The sequence below is a fragment of the Manis javanica genome, chromosome 3 (genome assembly GCF_040802235.1).
Source record: "Manis javanica isolate MJ-LG chromosome 3, MJ_LKY, whole genome shotgun sequence".
Taxonomy (NCBI): Eukaryota; Metazoa; Chordata; class Mammalia; order Pholidota; family Manidae; genus Manis; species Manis javanica.
In genome coordinates, this window is record NC_133158.1 from 86412001 (window position 1) to 86430258 (window position 18258).

The 18258-nt window shown below is 34.7% G+C and overlaps 1 protein-coding gene across 1 annotated transcript in view; it reads right to left on the bottom strand.

The window, feature by feature from the left end:
• CSNK2A2IP (casein kinase 2 subunit alpha' interacting protein) overlaps nucleotides 1-15216 on the bottom strand; it is a 106421-nt gene extending 91205 nt beyond the window's left edge. Inside the window, 2 exon segments of the mRNA XM_017643504.3 lie at nucleotides 7307-7423; nucleotides 15172-15216. The gene's annotated coding sequence lies outside the window, so the exon portion shown is untranslated.
• Between the last annotated feature and the right edge of the window lie 3042 nt (nucleotides 15217-18258).

Genomic DNA, 18258 nt, shown 5'->3' on the forward strand with positions numbered 1-18258 from the left:
TTTTCTTGATGACTGCAATGCTAAGATACAATGGGGAAAAGTGTTTGAACTTCCACTCCTGATAAAAGAGGGCAACAGATGCCATTTGCTCAACAGAATCAAACAAACCTGAAAACTACCAGATCTTTGCACTCCCAGCTATGTGAGTCAAAGTGTCCTGATCATGTGAAGCTATTGGGTTTCTTTTTTCTCTTTCTTGTGAAAGAAAGCATACTTGCCTTTTTCCATCCCACAAAAATGCCTTCAGGCCTTTTCAATCATTATTACTTTTTTTTAAGTCCTTTTCCCCCAGATCTTAAATAATTTCCCTGCTTTCTTTTTATCATTCAGATCCCAATTCAGTACAACCTCTTCAGACAGCCGTTGGCCATCCAGCCCTGCTGAAGTAGCCTCTCTATCACTATCTAACCAACTTCTTGATTTTATCTTGTCCTTTCAATTTATCACTATTTGATATTACATTTGCATATTTTTCTTTTTATTATCTACCTCTCCCAGTAAGTATGTCAACTCTTTGAAGGCAAACACTGTCTTGTTCACTACTGTATCTTCAGGGCTAAGAGGAGGATTTGGCAGCTAACAGCCCCTCAACAAATCATTATTAATTGAAATATAGCAGAAATGAGTCGAGTTAGCCATAAATGGTTTTAATGATGAAACCCATTCATTAGAATATAAATCTTCCAAATTTACATTACAAAACTGTTTACAGATAAAAGGAAAATGTCAATAATATCAGCTTAAGTCCATATTGTTTATCTCATAGTTTCTTGCTCTCTACGACTCCTTAGAGATTTGTACTCTCCAAAATATTTGTATATGAATTTTAACAATAGAACAGCCTCTTCACTTGAAAATGGGTTTAAAAGTCATTTTTCGATGACTCAAATTTCTGGAAACAAATCTGTTTACTTGGAAAAAGAACCAAATACTATCATCTTACCATTAGTCAAAAGACTTGCATTTTTATAAATGTTATCCAAATCAGGTTTTTTTCAACCAGCCTTTACAAATTAGCATTGGCTCATATGCACAGAGAACAAAATAAATAATATAGATGACACAGAAATTCTTCATTACTTTAATATTCAGCAGCCTCAGAAGAACTACTTCTGAGTGACAGAAAGGAAAGTGTGCCTCTTGGTGGCATGAAGGGTTTGCCTTGACCTTTTCCGCCTTATGGATCTGTTTTCCAAAGCACTGCCTGCCACAAAGGTAAAGGCCAGTTTTGAAACAGGTTTCTGACTTTTAAAGAAACATTAAGTATGAAATGTGGAGTTCGCTTAGCACTTCTTGCCTTTATGTCTAAAAGCTTTGGGACTCTTACTTACAAATACTATAGGGCAATAATGCATGAAAAATGACTCAGTTTGTGCTAAGCAACTATGCACAGCACGATCATCAGTGTGTCCTTTCCCCACTCCCTGCCTCTGTCCCCGAATGGCACTTTCTTCTGCCTCAACCTTGAATATCTGGTGCCTCCTCCACAATTAAGATTCACTCTGAGCACAGCTCCCACACATGAAGCTTCAGCATGCCCAGCTACTGTCTGGCTCTTCTCTTTCCCCTTGGTTTCCTTTTCTACTCCTTCCCATCCATCAGAAAGCTCTCTTGAGGATAACAAGGGCCCAGGCTGAGACACATGCTCAGTTTCTGAAAAGAACACTCACTTACATTATCAAGTACACCCTTATTGAAGAAACCTTCCCTTTCTCTTTGCATTAGCTCCAGTTACACATTTCACCCTCCCCTTTCCCCTCCTTCTCCCCCTTCATTATAACCATTACCTATTTCTCTTTTTTAATTCTAGAAAAGAATGATCACTTTAACACTCCACTTAAAATTGCACTATATGTACTCATTCTTTATTAAAATATAAGTGTGGCAGAGACACAGAATTATTGCTGGGGGGGAAATAAAGCATTTTGTTTTCAGCTTCCAGACTCATTTACAAATCAAACTTAAAGGCTTGTGGACATGAAAACTTCAAATCTCTTTCAGAAAAACAAATTTACCTTTCCTAATTTGCCTTATAGGTTGATTTTATGCCTCCCCGCCTCATAATGCACTCTAGGACATGACGACAACATGACACCCACATATAACTGTGGCTTGACCATTCTGCGGAGTGACTGCCCTGGGGTGCCAATGCTGCCTTGTCACCGATGTGCTCTGAAGCACTTTGATCATGGAACTGGCCACAAATGGAAATCCACAACCTGGCACAGGTCTGTGGATCTGTGGAGCCTCAAAATATTGAAGTTGAAAATCCTCTACTGAGGACCAAATGCTACAAAGCAGGAAATACGAACTCAACAAAATCAGAGGGAGAGGAATCTTGCCAAGTGCAGTTGCTTTCGGCCTGATTTTCATGTTATGGTGAGAATCCTGGGGGTTCCAGCACGAAACCCGTGATGGTCTCCTTTCCTAGGCTGCCATTGTCATTCCTTTTCCTTTTATCCTTACCAAAGAATTTATCTAAAGAATAAGTTTCTTAAAAGAGTTTGTTATTAAAATAATAGTAATAGTAAAATGTTATGTTAACATTATATAATGCTGTGAGTTAAAATGATACTGGAGAGCTGATGTGCCATGAGTTGGCCTGACAGATAGGCAACAGCAACAAGCTCAGGGGTTCCAAAAGCTTTGCCCTTCATTAGCTACTCATTCTACTGAATTTGCCTATTACAGCAGGAAGCGTCAGGTGACTCGACTCCTGCTCAGCTTGGAGCTCCTCTCTGGCCCTGATGAAATACTGACCAAAGGGGCCAGGAGGGTCAGTGCACAGAGAGTAAGCCACCATGAGATCAAACCTCTCCTTAGGAGAGGGATTCATGACTGAAACCCATATGAACTCAGGAGTGATGACAACTAGTGGGCACTAGAAAAGCAAGTCTGTCTACCAGACTGCATGCTGCTGGCAGGCAGAGGACCGGGGGACCATTCCTAACAGGTAAACAAGGTGTCTGATGTTAGAGTTCCTCAGCTTCTTGAATTTTCCAAAAGGTCTAGAGAAAGCCAGCCACTGTGACAAAATTAAAAGTATAGTGTCATTAGTTTTACTCGTCACCTCATATTCAGCCAGGATCATGGGTAATTTTACTATCCGTGAACATGAATTACCTAGAACCCTGACTAAAGGTGCTTAAATTACCTTAATTCTAATTACATCGACTTCAACTCTGCTTTACCACCCACCTTAGAATCAACGTTACCCAAAGCAACTCTGTCTCTGATATTTAACACTAACATCCTGCTTTCTGACCACCACCTTCAATCCTTCCAGCTCTCTTATGTATTTTAACCCATTTCTATTTTAACCTTGTTAGCAATGTAGTCAGTGGTTAAGTGTGGGGGCTCTTAAATCAGTCTAGTTGGATCCACATCCTGGATCAGTTGCTTCCTAGCTGTGTAAACTTAGATAAGGCCTCAATTTCCTCTTATAAAAAAACTTGAATTATATTTAATCTAGCAAATACCCACGTCCACCTAATATAGTTGTTATGAGGGTAAAATAAGATAATCTGGAGCATCTAGCATAGTGTAGGTATGGATCATAGTAGGTGCTAAGTAAATGTTAGTGTTTTTTTTTACCTATTTATTTCTAAGTGATTTTTTCCTAATTTCTTTCACATCCAGCCTGAAATTTGTACTTGATTATTTTCTTTTCTGCACCTAAGACACAGATAAATTTAGCCAACTGGCTGCTCTGTTCTACAACAAGACTGGTAAAAACCAATGGGAAAATATGAATTGGGTGTTAACTTTCAAAAATGTAGGATCTTCAAAAGCAATTGTTCTATTGCTACAGTTCAGCAAGCTTTTTACACACCAACAAACAATACCTCTAAATACTGACAGCATATACTATAAACCACATTCCTCAATATCCCATATTACCTCCTTTCGGTAAAATTTCTAAGAATAATTATTTCCCTTTGAGGCTTTGTTATTACATCAATTATCCCTCTCTTTCCCATATATCTTAATATTCCTTTCTCACTGTTTGCTAGATCCACCATAACATCCTGCTGATTCCAGGGCAACAGTACAAATGGAGGCCCACACACAATACTTTTAAATATTTAAGTATAAATCAAGTCAAAATATCTTCTGATTCTACCCAAGATGGAGTAACAACAACCAGATTTACTATCCCACCCGAAACAACCACAGTCCCCCTCCAAAAACACAGACAAAATACAAAGAAAGTGTTTGTTACGACACCAGTGAACAAGTGACTGTAATCTACGAGAGATGGGGATCAAATCAGGTGAGCCCTCCAATTTCTTAAATTTACTGTCTTGAGAGAGTTCTCAGGCCATGGCTTGGAGAAGGAGAAGCTGGGAGGAGCCAGAGCTGAGAGGACAGGGAGACAGGAGTTCACCGGACCGAGTACCGGAGAGGATGGCCTTGCTCAGAAACAGAGGCCCAGAGGTCTGCGGAGGACCCGCTCGAGTACTCAGCAGAGAAACTCCGTGCACGACACAAGGAAACAACCCGAAGCCAAGGCGAGCAATTGTCAGGAACAAGCCGGGAACTAATGAAGGGTCAGGAAGAGCGCTTCCTTCTGTCACCCAGACTCAGAAAGCTCACCATTCACAGGTAATCGGATGGATACTCACACAGGCCTTGCCTCAGTGGTGAGGAAAAAGTAACCCGACGCTGAACCCAAACCGGCCCCAGCGAACAAGTGAAAACTGAAGAACCAGAAAGCATCCAACTGTTTCCAAGTAACTTAACTATATCCTGGAATGAAGCTCAAGAATATTTATAGGAATACAAAAGATATCCAGCACTCAAAAAGGTAAAATTGACAAGATATGACACCCAGAGATTACCAAGATGATTACCAAGATTTCAAGAGGGAAAACATGACCCACAATGAGGAGAATAATCAATAAAATGAAATTTACCCAGAACTAACATAGGTGTTAGAATTTGTCAAGAAAGACAATAAAATGGTTGTAACTGTGTTCAATATGTTACAAAAATAAGTAGAGACATGAGATAAAAAAGACCCAGATCTAAGATCTAGAGATAAAAACTACAATGACTGAGATGAAAAATCCAGAGTAGAATTAGAGATAGATTACCCATTGCAAAAGAAAAGATTAATAAACATGAGAACATAATAGAAACTATTAATAATGAAACACAGGAAAAACTAATACAAAAAAATTAAAGAGCATCACTTAGCTGTGGAACAACTTCAAGCAATCTGGTATTCAAACTTAACAAAGAGTATTTATGAAACACTCTATCAACATCAGAATACATATGCTTCTCAAGAACAGACTATTTGCCAAGATAGACCAAAGTTTAGGCCATAAAACAAGTCTCAATAAATTCAATAGCATCCAAGTCATAAAAATGTTCTCTGACCACAATAATATTAAATGACAAATCAGTAACAGGACAATCTCTGGAAATCATCAAATATTTAAAAAATAACAACACATTTTTAAATAACCCATGGATCAAAAAAGAAAATTAAAGGAAATAATAAAGACCAATACTCCTCAAAAACATAGATGGAAAAATTATAAACAAATTTCAGTAAATAGAATCATATATATGTGTGTGTGTGTAAATACAATAAAAAATAATATATCGCAACCAAACAGGGGTTAATCCTTAAAAAGCAGGGTTGGTTTAACATTTCAAAATTAATGTATTCACCCTATTAACAAAACAAAATGAAAACAATTATAATCTCAATAGTGGTAACAAACACTTTTGACAAAAATCTAACATTCATTCCTAATTTTGAAAAAAGAAAACAACACACTAGGAATAGAAGGGAATAAAAAGGAAATCCCTCATCCTTAATAAAGGATACCTACCAAATATCAATAATAATAATAATAACACAGCTAATATAAATCCATAATAGACTAAATGTTTTCCTCTTAAATTCAGTAACAAAAATAAGTATGTCCATCTTATCACATCTATTCAATGTTGTACTGGAGGTTTTAGCTATGGTATTTATCTGTATGAAAAAGGCATTCATATGATAAAGAAACCTGTTTATTTGCAGTTGATTTTATGTCTATACAGAGAGTCTGATGGACTTTACCAAAAAGTTACTCATCAGCTAAATGATAAAATAGTTATCAAAATTGCCGATACAAGATCAATATGTGAAAAAATCAATTGTACATTTATATACTAGCAGTGAAAAATAGAAAACTAAATTTTTTTTAGAAATCATTTAAAATAGCATCAAATGAAATTCTTAGGGATAAATCTGACAAAAGATATGAAATGTACAGTGAAACAACAAAATGACACTGAGCAAATTATTAAAAAGTCTAAAGAAATGGACAAAGATAACTTGCTCATGAGTCAGAAGAATCATTATGGTTAAGATAACAACTTTGCCCAATCAATCAATAAATTCAATGGAATCACAATGAACATTCTAGTAGGAATACCTTACTTTGCATTTCTGCCATGTTCGACAGTTTTGATCAACCCCTGCTCACGTTCTCCCCTACTTTGGTATCCATGACAGCCAAGGTTCCTGGTTCCTATCTGTCTTCTTTTTCTTCCCCAAGAACACTTTGCTTCATAAAGCCTTTTGAAGATTACCAGTGCCCTAGACTCCCATTCTCAGTGCTGACATCAAGGGGTCCCTCTTTGTGAAGTCACACTCATCCATGGTTTCAATTATGATTAGTACACTCTACTCACACATTTCTTCCTGAAGGGTTTTTTTCCCTTCAATTCTTGCCTATTTTTCCAGCTTCACTTCTCACCATTCACCTATGAGCTATGCATATTTCCTCACTGATGCCTCTGTCTGAATGCCTCTTTCACAGTTTACATCTCCCCAATTTACAGGATTCTGTTCAGCATCACTTACGTGAAGCTTTTTGGGGCCAGCATCATCCCCTCTATACCAAAAACAGATCTAGAAAATAACAATATTTATAATAATAATAGCAGCTTCCTTTCATTGAGTGCTTATCACATAGCTCATCTAATTATCACCACCACACTGTGAGACAGAAAGCACTATTACCCATGTTCTAGAACACGGACAGTGAGACTTAGAAAGTGTTAAATATGGCTAAAAGAGGAGTTAAGATTTCAGCTCAGTGCTGACTACTAAGCCTGATTTCTTATTCCATCAGATAGATAGAAGCATATTTTTATAAAAACTAAAATTATAGTTGGAATACTTTATTATTATCTCTGTTCCACTAAAAAAAGAGGATCTTAAAAGCAAAGACTCTCTATTCATCAGGATAGACTAAATTAAGCTGTGGTAACCCCTAAAATCTCAGTAGTTTAATACCTTCATCTTACTTGTCCAGCGTTGGCCAGGAGAACAGCTATTTGTTGTGGTCACTCAGAGAGCCAGATGGACAGATACCCTCTTGACATATGCTTCCATGGCAGGAAAACCAGAGCCCTGCAGTCGAGCACAAACAGATTGTGACAAGCAGGTAACAGTCATACCCAATGGCAAGGAAGTGGAGAAATGCAATTTAATCATAATATATACCTAGAAGGAGAGAACTAAAATACTGAGAATAGCCCTAGTGGCAATCACCAATTTTATCTTTTTATATTTGTTTCAAAGTAACAGATGGCTCACTAGGTATATTTGTTGAATGAATAAATGAGTGAAAGCCAGAGATATGTGGAACTGAAAGACTAGGGGAAAAAATTTTAGTTCATCTAAGTAATTTTCCCTAAATAAAGAAGAAGCAATGTCCACCAGATAATAAAGGACAGTATATATCAAGAGTAGGGGTATAAAAGTTAATCCTCATTGTTTTAGAAAACAAGTCGTGTAAGATTTCATAAGAGAAAACTGAAGGAAAATATCCTGAAATAGAGTTTATTAGAACTGATTCTTTGCATGTATTTACAGATTCGTGGTACAAGTTTAGGATGAATTCATTTTATATAAAAGTCTACTTTTCAATATTGTGTAAAGAGCAATAAACTATCTGCGAGGAGAAGTGCCTAATTTTTAGCCTCCTTGTCTGTAGGACTTCAGATGATCATTTATCCTCTTAGGTCCACTATTTCTTTAATCTACAAAACAGAAGTATTAGGTCAGATAATCTATAAAATCAGATTCAATGTTCTTTTTTTAAAAAAAGTTCTGATTGTCTAATTGCGGAGCTTTTATTAAATGTTATAACAAAAAAAAACAAAAAACAAAAAACCTCAAATACATATTTCACATTACCCTACCATACTTTATCTATAGTAACCTCCATGCTCAAATATAAACTTCTCTTCCCCAAAATGACCCCTTCAAAAAAGAATGATTTGCTTAAAATCAGTCTTTCAAAGGTGCTTTTCTCAATTCCTTTGTCTTGAATAGCATTGAAGGAGCTGGGAGATGACATTAGCTCCAAGCTGCCTCATCACTGTAGTGTTATATGTGTATATATTTACATAGATAGGGAGTTAATATGTAACATTATTGATATATATGGATATAATAACATGAAACAGTAACAAAAATGGAATTAAAGAAGTCTGGAGTCTGACCACATAATTCCAAGTGTTGCTATTGTGGTAATCAAGGTCACTTTTAAAAGCAATATGATCAATGGTTATATTTTGGAGATTGACAAAAATACTAAGTCTTAATGTTGTGGATATAAATACTTACATCTTTGGATATAATTTCCTATACTAGCATCATAAACAGCCATAAAAGTACAGATGATGAGTTCTATAAAGCTGGTAACTCACAAGAATATCTCCAATAATAAAAACTTAATGACATTTCATGAAATGTGCACTTTCTAAAAATTAGCATTTAAAAAATAAATTTAGGATTTACTAAAACATGTGATTTTAAATAAATCTTTGTAACTAAATAAACTGGCCTTCTAAGAGGGCAAACTGGAACTATTTTACATCTAGTATTGCTTTATGATGGGCATAAAAGTTTTAGTATAATATTATTTGATGCAAGAAATGTCTATACATTGTTTAATGAAAACATTTCTATTAAACAGCATATAATGTGGTATCATTTTATAATGGGAAAATGTCTACCTATACAAAGCTACCACTAGTTAAGATATTCAACATATTGACTGTGGTTATTGCTAGGTGATAAGATGTTCAACATATTGACTGTGGTTATTGCTAGGTGATAGGATTAGATTAAGGGTAACTATCTGTTTTGTGTTTTTCTCTCTGTCCAAATTTTCTACAGTAAATGTTGTAATAATTTTAGATGTTAGAAAAATAAAAGATAAAATATGAACATCTCTGAAGCTCTGTCTACTTCGCATCTCATTCTTTGATCTACAACTGATATACTTGTCTAATAAGATGTCATTCATTTGTAGCATCCCACTCTGCTATATTATTTTATTTACTCTGCTCTATGCTTCTTAAGGAATATAGGACTTATATTCCTTTAAACTGGTTACTAAGGGATAAGATAAACCCTATGCTGCATATATTGAAGTCATAAAAATACATTTAGTGAGCCAAGTGACCCCAATAATCAACATTTCTTCATTTTCCAGCATTAGATAAGTAGCTCAATTGTAGTTCTTATCTTATTTCTAATTCATCAGCGCTAAAGGTGCTCTTAGTCCTTAGATGTGAATCCAGAGCTCCGTACTGAGCATTAACAGGAGAAAGTATCAAACTGCATCAGCTATGCTGATGCCCTGGGTGGCCCAGAAAATTAAGCTTTATTCCCCTTGTTGGATCCTGCAAACCTGAGTGTGCTTACCTCCTAAAGGAATGGAGGCTAAAGCAAAGGACAGAGAGCAGATCCTTGTGGGAGCAGAAGGACCCAGGGCAGTGGCTCTGGCCAGTGAAGGAACATGCTGACCGTGGCTCCTGGGGTGTGTCTTCGGTTTTTAAATCAAGAACTCTTCATTCTCACTTAATGTCCTCTATGGCCCCTTAATGTTTATTTTGGTTCTTTGCTGTAATATGTCTCTTATACATGAAAGCTGAATAACTTGTCTGGTAAGATTCCCTTTCAACATCTGGTGTTTACCACAGCTCTATGAAGTTTACTCTTTTTTTCTCTCTCTCTCATATTTGGATTAGGGTATTTGTTCCCTTAAAACCAACAATTTTAAGGACTTTGTAATAAAATAAAATATTCATTGTCCAAATTTTCTCATTTACCCATCTCATGTTTCTGCCCCCTGCCCATCTTAGTAAACATAAAGACAATCTTTGCAACTAATCCCTCAAGGAAGGCATGTCAACTGATGAACAAATTTATACTTTCAGTTAAGTTATTCTGTAAATAAGATCTTGTTTAACAAGGAGATTAAGATCTTTATGAAGACTCAAAACCAGTTTAGGAAATAATTAGAGTATGAGTCAAAACAAAATTGTTAACTCAGAGACAGAGAAAAGTAAAAAGAGAAAAAAAGCATCATAGAGAATGTGGCCTTTCCAGAAAGGTGAAGTATTGAATGAGGAAGCCACCAGGACAGACTGGAGAAAGAGCATGGAGATAAGAATAAAGGTATTATGCTGAGATACAATGAACAACCCTGTCTGGAGGAAGCTCTGTTTAGTTACTGAAAGTGAAGACACTTTAAGAATAGAAGATCCTCTCTTTAGCTTTATTGAGGAGATGTGAGAAGAAGATGCTGAGAGATATGGATGATCCTGAAGACCAGACCAAAAAGTATGGCCTTGTGTAATAGGCAATTTATATCTATCACAATATTTTAGGAAATGATACATCATACTAGAATTACCAGTTTTACATTAGATTTGCTATGAGTTGAAAAAAAGAATGAAAGGGGAAAAAAGGGTCAAGAAAATGCATTAGAAAACTCTTGCAATAATCTGGGTATGGGGAAATGGAGGCTGGATTAGGGTGGTGATGATAATCGAGTAGAGAGTGTAGTTCAAAAAAATTCAGGAATAAAAATAATTGGTGACAGATTGTGTTATGGGAATGGAAAAAAAATAAGGAGTTGAAGATGTACTGAAGAATAAAAGGATTGTGGTACTGACAGAAATGGAAACACTGGGACTAGACTCACACCATAGCACTTGTGCCTTTCCATGTTCTTTTTGCTAACTTTTGGTTCTCTAAGTAGCTGCTAGCTAGTCCTAAAAAGGATTTTGTTTTACTGACACAGAAAGGGTGGGGCCCTTTCCTGGACATTCATTTATAAGAGAGTGTCTGCACAACACAACACAAAAGCATTTTCAGAAAACCCTGAAATGGTAATTTTCAAAATAGAGAGTTGAATACTCCCACTGCCCATTAGCTATATCTGTCAAGTCAAATGTTGCCTCTTTTGTTTTATTTAGATGGCATTAAGGTTCATCATCTGCTTCTAATAATTGCTTTCATTTAACTTGAAATGAAAAAACAAATAGGTATATTTTCCATAGTTTCTTCTGGCTCTAGTGCATAGCCTCTGAATTTTAACAGTCCTTTTGAAGTCTAAGTGGAATAGGCAATACATTGTATTCCCCGATATCATTTTGAAACTGTCTGACCCATTATTACATAAAGATGAGCGTTTCACTTAATAAAGGCTTAAAGTAACACAATTTGTTACACCATAATTAAAGATGGACACATCTGTTCCATTTTAATTCAAGCCCCTTTGAACATAATTACATAAAGCTGCAAGAGCAGAAATTCTCAGTCTTAGAAATTTACTATAAAAAAAATATCATTCTGTCTACAGAAACTACATGGTCAAAGGACAATTTGTAAAATGAAGTCAAATAGATGTCTCTCACACTGTATCAAAGCATGAAATATAGCTAAGACCCCAGATTAAAGTACTGTTCCCACATGAAAGCCATAATTAGTTAAGGAAACCTAGGTGAAGGATGATCGTTATAGTAAATATTAGCATCCATCCCTGTGGAGAAGTACTATTTTTAAATAGTCTCTTAGCCAATAGATAAATAATAAAGGAAGGAACAAATACTAAGGATAGTTAAAAGGAAAACAAATGTAAGAGATATTTAACAATCATGGGTTACCTTTATACCTCCTACTAAATTCTAAATTCTCAGTCACATTCATTTCATGGATCTAGCTTAAAAATAGAAAATCCTTATAATAAGGGTCTAGCCAGTACATTCAAAATAGTTTTCAGGTTAGTAATAATCATATGTATAAAGAAAGTAGGCAGAGGTAAAAGAAACCCTGTGATTCCAGAATGAATTTTGAGAATTTAATAACATGAGTTAAATGACAAGCCATGCACACAAATACCCCTGAAATGTAGGCTGTTAGTCTCTTTTATTTATGTTTCCATATCCTGAAGATGGCTTAATGAGGAGATGCAATCAGGATTAGCTAAGCGGTGAGAAGTTGGAGAACAGGGTGGCAGTAAGATTTATATAAATATTTGCACAGACTGGGAAGAGCAGATGCTCATATAATCCAGACAATGTGTGTGCACTTCATTTTAAAATAAAATAAAACAGTTGAAAGCCAAAATACAATTAATCAGAGGAAATGCTTTAATCAACATCTTCCAAATCCTTAAGCACTGCTAGAAAGATTCAAGAAACATAAAAGAATTTAAAATATGATATTCAAAAGGAAACCAGAATTAATCAATTCCGTACATTCTCCTTTTATTTCAGATGTGGGATGGAGTATGCAATTAATATGCATTTCCAATTGCCACCAACTAGTGAAATTTCCTAGGTGTTTAAGGTACTAAATAGCCTAAGACTTACTGTATAATTTATAATATAGTACTGATAGCTCTGTCTTCATCATTTATTTATTATGAGAAATGTGTATGCTTGCCCTTATTTCCTGTAGTTCTAAACAGAGATCTTTCCAATGCAAGAGGTGATATAGCAAGTTTAAATGAGTATCAGTTTTACATTCACAGGTTATCTACAAAGATATAAAGGAGTCGAATTTCAAGAAAGGAATTAGTATATCAAATCTATGTAGATACCAAATTTGGATCATATAGGTTCCAAATAAATGTGATGAACTTTGAATTCAGTTTTGGGCTCGGTTCTTCTGAATTCAGAATCTGTTTTGGTATTATTTCTGTTGTTTTCTGCCCGAGATTTGATGAGCTGCTTAACATGAACCTATAATTATTACTAAAGCCTAGAGAAGAAAAATTCAAACAGAGGATTTTAAAATGATGTCTCAAGGAAATAAAAAGCACATGCCTACATGGCAAGTTCAAAATACATAAACATTTAAAGCTCAGAGCATTTATCTTTGCCACAAACAAAATTTTGTTGGTGACAGGAATTATTTTATGTAGCTCCAGAATATTATAAACAGTTTTAACATAAAATGCATAGCTCCTAATAATAGTTAATAGCTCACTACACCTCATTTTAAGAATACCTTTTAAATAGAATTTGAGTCTCATTACAGTTTCTACCAGAAAAATTTTACCACAAAGTCTCTAGCACTTGGGATTAAAAGTCATGAAATTTTAAAAGTTTAATTCTGCAGAAATATTGCTCAAATTATTCCTATTGAAATGCCAGGGATCAGAAGGTCCTCATGTAAATAAATCCTATTAATAAGCCTGAACACCATTTGACTGACCCGAGAGGGCCATTGCAAAATCTAGACTGGGAAAATGAAGGCAGCTATGTGGCAGTTTCTTCTGTGTTCTATCATAGCTACAGTAACCTTAAAGCACACATCACACTATGTGCTTCTTATATTCTTATAATATATAATGAAATACATAATATATATCAATAACAATATAATATATAATATATAACTTATATAACTGAAAAGAAGGCATAAAGATTCTTGTCTCAGTTTTTTGGCATTTGTTTAGTAATTTATGTGCAATTGCCCTTTAATCTTCAAATCACTGACCCCGTGTACTTCATTGTAATGTGAGTCTATTATTAAAATAGTCTGTATTTTATTGTCAAAAAATAATTTTGAAAAGCTGTCCTCTATAATTTATATATCAATGTCATTCTTCATAAAATGAGATTGTGTTACTCAGATTAGTGACTCTCACATAGCAAACTCAACTAGTGATTTGTAACCAAGTCCAGTGGTAGCTCTTATTAAGAATATGGCCCTTTCTGTCAACAGACTCACTGGGGAGATAAGCAGCAAAGACTAGTCATAAAAATGTTCCCTTTATTCTGTCTCCTTTTTTTCTCATTTCTTATCAGCACACCACAGAAAGGGACATAGAGTTTTAATTATTGTGGTTGTTGAATATCATTATCACCATCTACCAAGTTTATCACTTGTCATAAGGACATCAGAAACTGAGTTCTGTTGGGGAGTCTGAGAATGGGACACAGTCTCTGGGGACCTGAGTCTCAACTCGGCCATGAGTTCTTTGGAATCTTCTGCATGGACCATGTCTACAAGATGAGTGGACTGGTTTAGGGATATGCACCCAAGCAGTGCCAGCAGCAAACTAAAGCAGGTATAACCATACGTGAAAATTGCTCATGATTCTAGAACTGGGCAGTCTGATAAAACATCCCCTAGCCCCACTTGGCTATTTAAATGTAAATGTGAATAAATAGTGAATAAAATTTTAAACCAATTCTCAGTCACAGAAGTCAAATTTCAAGTGTTCATAGTCCCCATGTGACTAGTTTTACAGGAGAACAAAATTATCAACTTGTTTCCAAGAATTTATGGATATAGAAGAGACAGTTATATATTGTGTAGATCTGTTTGGTTTTTTTAACTTTTGTCTCCTACCTTTTTTTTCAATCATGGAGGAAGACATGTACAATGACTTTGCTTCCTTTTTAATGAAAAAAGTTCTGAGTGTATATATGCTCCTCAATGTTAAAGCATTTCTTAGCAGTCATACAGAACCCTCAAACATATACAATACTGTAGCAACGATTTGTTTCAAAGATTATTTACTATGGCATATTAGTTGTTAATACTAAAAAAAAGGAAGAAAAAAAAACCACACAGAACACACACACATACTCCACAAAAATCTTTTCAAATAAAAGCTGTCAAACAAAACTAACAGCAAATAGCATATTTATACAATCTGAGAATGATCTAAGTTTGGTGATTTGGATATAATAGTACCTAATTAATGACATATAATTTTATATAATACTCTACTTATTAAGAAGCAGAATACAATGAATAAAAATCTGCAATATATGACTAATTATAGAGCATCACCATTGTTTTCAAACATACCAAAATGTATACATTTAAATAAATGGTACCTTGCCAAGTACTTTTCAGAAAAATGAATTGCCTGTAGATTCTCTAAAATATTATGAAGAACAACATTAATGATGTCAGATCTTAGTACTTTGAGGACTCTTTTTGTTTTTTTAAATAATTCAAGGTCATCTAAAGCAAAATCTGTGTCATAATTTTTGGTGATAAGCAAGTCAAACTAAAAAATATAAGACATTTCTTCAGTGAAAATGATAGCAATAATAAGGGAGCACTCACTGACTGTCCATGAAATCTCAAGAGATACTGCGTATTTGAAATAATTACTCTACTCTTCATAATTATCTCCCCATCTTACAGATGAGGAAACAGCTGTATAGGAATTTCATAACTTGCCTAATGGCAAATGGCAGGCACATTGTACAGCAAGGATTCATTCTCATAAATAGCTAGCTAAGTTTGTTTTTATAATTATTTCTACTTCCACAACTTCTATTATAGCAGTTTATACTATATCATTATTCAGGTCAATATCTACTACAGCTTTTATGATGTGACTTTTTTGAAGGAAAATAATCTATGCATCCAATTTTTCCTCAAATACATCTTGATTACTTTTAATAACAAAAATGAATAAAACTCTTCAGTGAAAATTAAACTATCTAATTGTTTATTACAGTTAGATATCAAATCATTTGGTATAGTTTTGATAAATTTAACATGGATAATTTTAGGTGAAAAGTAAATATATGTCCATATACATCTGAACTGTGAAAAAATGAGAAAAATGATTTGGCTGTATAAATTTTAGTATGTTTACAAAAACTAATAAAATTTGATATGAAATATTAAATTTGCAAAACCCAACTACAAACATTGATTCCATTGGGTCAGTAAGACAAATTTTCATATAAATATCATGTACCACTGAATGCTATCAGTTAAGCACATAAACCTAAGATAAAGCTGTTCAGGTGGCATACTAGCTGAAGTGGAATTATTACAGACAGTTTGTATCAATTAAGGAAGTTCAAGCAGTTATTTAAATACTTGAGGCTATCCATTAGCCTTCAAAGCTCAAAGAAATCACCAAAACGTAATTATATCCAGCCTGGTGATTGGCACTTAAGTTTATAAGAGGTTAAGAAAGCTCCACAGGTCATGATTGAACAAATAGCTCCTGATCACAGCACCAGTGATATTTTAGAAGAACAAGATTATAGAGAAGAAACCTTGGCATTTAAAAATGTCTGTATAGTTTTTTAAAAGTAGGAAGATTTGGAATAGCAACTATTATTTGAGAAACAATGCCAGTGAGTCAGTATATATATCACTTGTAAACAATTCAGTTAGTTTCTAACAATGTGTACATAAACCACATGAAACTTCTTTAAAAATTGGGGAATGCTATAAACCTTAAATTCAATCTCAAAAACAGGGTTAACAAGTACATTCCCTCTTAGAGGTTTCTTTTCTATAGATGTGTCTCAACCCATTTAATCAGGCTCCTAAATACTACCTCATGGCAGGCAATTAAGACTGTGTAAATATTCAAAGTATACATCTGTGTACCCATTTCTTTTGAAGCAAGAAAATTACTTAGCTATAATTCTTACTCTGAGTGTATTGTAATTACAATGACTCTAAACCTTTTGAACACAAGTGCTCTCCTAATGCATTTGAGATTTAAAAACTCCATCCAGCAAAAAAAAAGAAAACCATTCAATGCCCTCACAAATAGGTGAGTTCACCTCAAATTCTTAAAGTCCAAAGTATATCTAAAAATATCACCTTTATATTTCAAGATAGGGAAAAAATGGTTAATGGAGACAGTTAAAGTAATGATCCAGAAGATTAAGAAGAAAGGTTTTCAAAAATTTATTCCAACAGATCTAAATAAAGTATCTCTCCACTTAAGGAAACAACCATAAATTCTCACCCCCATAATTGGGAGCTGCTCTGCTTAAGATTCCTTTTACCCAAGAATTATATGGTTTATCATTGTTCAAAGATTTACAGAGTAATGAATCTATGCTGAAAATAATTTAACTATGGGTGACTCAGAATTCCTTCAGCACTTTTTCCCTACCCTGAGCATCAGTATTAAACACATACATCATTATCATTGCACGATCTGGTAGGTGCAGAATGCAGAGGAAATGGCGTTTTCCTGAACATACTTGAAAATATACGTAGGCATAAATGTGCTTTTAGTTTACTTAATGGACATTTATCTCTTAATCACTAAAGATCATAAATCAGCAAAGATCTGAACAAAGTTTACTGACATATTTTAGATGCTGGTTTGCAGGTTACCAGAACTTCAGTATATATAGAAATAACAGAACACATGCATACACATGTGTGTGTGTACATGCATACACAAACACAATCTTGTATAGCACAGAAAGCCTGTAGTGCATGCACACACACACACACACACACACAAACACACACACAAACATATATATAGGAGCATGTAGCCAAGAACTTACCAACACAGTCTAGCTGCTGAAACTTCCCTCTCATCACTACAGCTGTAGTGATTCCTGGAGGATCTTCATTTAATTTTCACTGGTGAGGAAATAAATGTTCCAGATCTCCATCACCCCATTGCTTGAATCCTTGGTGCCATAAGAACTCTGATGTCCTCCCCTCACTGCTGGAAGAGGAGGGTTGGGAGTGTGACTAGGAGGCTGTGTTTTCACTCCTGCCTTCAGGCCCACTTCATAATGGAAGTTGTGTTCCAGAATCTTGGGTTGTTAATTAGAATGTTTTCCCCATAGAATTAAAAGTCTGAATAGCTAGCATTACAATTTAGCCATTTTACAGGATGTTGTGGACTGGTCAGGATAAACTACCTCATATAACATCAATATGATTAGAAAAATACATTCAGAGTTTTAAAACAGTTTAAAAACCAATTTTTGAAGTATATACTGTTCATAATTTGGAAATGTCCATCTATTAAAAACACAAAGAAATCATAGTTGCCACTCTATAAAATCAAAGAATTATATATAATTATACATAAAAAGTAGACATACTTTTTAAGTATTTACATTAACAAATCACCAAATTATAAATGGAAAAGCCTGGGGAGCAAAGAGCTTTGCCCAAGATAGAGGAGG